Source organism: Cervus canadensis, chromosome 19, assembly GCF_019320065.1.
Source record: "Cervus canadensis isolate Bull #8, Minnesota chromosome 19, ASM1932006v1, whole genome shotgun sequence".
In the NCBI taxonomy this organism is placed as follows: Eukaryota; Metazoa; Chordata; class Mammalia; order Artiodactyla; family Cervidae; genus Cervus; species Cervus canadensis.
In genome coordinates, this window is record NC_057404.1 from 18,376,569 (window position 1) to 18,379,252 (window position 2,684).

Consider the following 2,684-nt stretch of genomic DNA (forward strand, 5'->3'; position numbering starts at 1 on the left):
TATGGAATTCCAAAAGTGGTGATGCAGGACTAGAGCAAGAACAAGAAGGGGGCTATTGATTGCTGACTCAGTAGCCACACCTCCCTTCTTTCCTGTTAATTCAGTGTCCACTACCTTACCGATGACTCCATAGCAGATCATGATTGAGTGGTAGGGCTTCTCAACAGGCGTATTGTTGGCATTTGGGTGACATAATTCTTCATCACAAGGGACTCCTCTGAATGCCACATATCTCCTTCCTGTATCCTGGATCCTAAGTACTTCGGTAGGGCATTTAGTCACTTTGTAAACCTAGAACAGGCCTACTCATTTCTAAATCTGTCTATTGGTGCAGGGACACCTCCATCAGGCAATCTGGTTGTCTCTTTACATTAGTAGTCATGGTTTGGTGGCCAGAGTCATCCAGGTCTGGCCAATGTAGACCTGAAGGGAAATCCACTTGGAGCTTCTAAAAAAGATTCCCTCACTAAGTGAAAGAGAGCCAGGGACAGAAGAGTGTCTCTTTCATCACTGGGTGTGCTTGTGTCGATGTGAAATGTGGAGCTACCACAGCAATTTTTCACCTGTGGGGGCAAAAACTGAAAATGGGAAAATGGCAAAGTGCAAAAATGGAAAAATCCTGGGCCCATGATGACATCACTGAGCTGCAAATTAGCAAACCTTGGGACTGCCTGACTTGAAGCGTGTTATCCTTGTTAAAGGCTCTAGAATGGGGGAGGGGGGCACTCAAGCCACTTGCAGCTCAGAAGACCCAACTGTTACATGATCCAAGGGCCCTGGACATTTGAAGGGAGGGCAAGGAAAGAACTATGATGGGTGTGGGGTGCCAGAGACAACTTTGGCAGATGATGGTACAATTATAGGGGGAGAGGGGAAGGGGTGAAATCAGAGTAGTGGAATTAGAAGCCTAACTCTATCGCTAAATAACTTTGCAACCTTGAGTAAGGTCAGTCATTATCTCAGCCTTACATTTCCAATCTGAAAACTGTGAGGATGAAATTTACAAAAGTTTTTAGCTCACACCTACGGGCCACCCTGCACCTACAGGACTGCTGTTTTTCACTGGCCCCTCCTCCTGACAGCTGTGTGGTTCAGCCATACAGACCACTAACCCCACAGTCTTATAGCCAGGCCTCTTCACTCATCACACCTGTGCATTTTCTGAGCCACTTGAATTCAGGGACCCAACCTAAACCCACTCCCTTCACCCAGCTCACTATCTGCCTACACTGCAGCCATGGCTCCTATGAAAAAGCTTGTGGCAAAAGGGGCAATGAAAAGAAGCAGGTCCTGACGTTTCCTCTTGATAGCGCCCATCCTGTCAGAGATGGAATCATGGGTGCTGTCAGTTTAGAGCAGTTTCTTCAGGAAAGAATCAAAGTGAATGGAAAAGCTGGAAATCTTAATGGAGATGCTGTAACAATCGAAAGAAGCAAAACTGAGATTACCGTAGCTTCTGAGCTGCCTTTTTTCAAAAGGTATTTGAAATATCTCACCAAAAATATTTGGAGAAACATAATCTATGTGATTGGTTACAAGTAGCTGCAAAGTTACAAATTGCATTACTCCAGTTTAATCAAGATAAAGAAGAGGAGGAAGACGAATATTTTGTATGATGTCTTGAATAAAATTTGGGCTTCCCAGGTGGCTCAGTGGTAGAGTCCACCTGCCAATGCAGGAGACGAGGGTTAAAAACCCACCCTCTCCCCTCCTAGGAGATGTAGATCTTGTATTTTACGGCTCTAATATGAGTGCCATTTGGGTCAAGAATCAGCCTCAGGATCTCTGCTATTTCTATGCATCTTTATGTCTGCACCAAATGAATTCCATGTTAATTAAAATACCAAAACCCCATTCCAAGACACCCACAGTTAAAAAATCACCAATTTTTACTTTCAAGGAGCACCTAACATACAGAATACATAAATGTTAACCTTGCACATTGCATCCCATCCTGTTAAACTTCTTATTAACGTTTATTTGCAGAAAAGTAAAAATTACTCCTCTTCATCTACTTAGGAGTATTATATAAACCACTTAGATACAGGATTCTCTAGTGCCATCTAGGGGATTTCAGACCACAAAAAAAAAAAAAACCACGAGAATCGTCAGCTCAACTGAAACAGAAAAACAAGAACTGAAAAATCAGCTATGAGTCGCAATGCAATTTCGTATACATCCCCAATAATGTTTCGGTAATCTTTTATTTTTCAGTTTGGATGGCTGAGCAAGATCACACATGGTGCAGCATCTGGGGACACATAAACGAGCAAAATGTGTAACATTGCACCCGTGCTCTGTAGCCTGATATTTCAAAAACATAACCCTGAGAGAAAAGGTTTCCCTGTTTAAATCAATGCCTCTTTCTAAAACCAAATCAAGCAGGGTTGCTGATATCTTAAAATGTGTTCTCTGCATTCCTCATTCCTACATATTAATCAGGTGCAGTTAAAAATCTCAGCAAGCTCCTTATAAAGTTAAAGAGAAAAACCGAAAAGTGATGCACTTTGCAAAGACCTCACCTTCATCCTCAGGCCTGAGCACAGGGCCAAGCAGATTGAGGTCACAGCTAAGATTTCATTTTACTGAGCTGAGGTCAGTGGAGTGAAAGTTGCTCCGTTGTGTTGGACTCTTTGCAACCCCATTGACTACACAGTCTGTGGAATTCTCCAGGCCAGAATACT

At 43.0% G+C, this 2,684-nt stretch overlaps 1 pseudogene; it reads left to right on the forward strand.

The window, feature by feature from the left end:
• The first annotated feature begins 1,237 nt into the window (after positions 1-1,237).
• LOC122422022 lies at positions 1,238-1,616 on the forward strand (annotated as a pseudogene).
• The last annotated feature ends 1,068 nt before the right edge of the window (positions 1,617-2,684 follow it).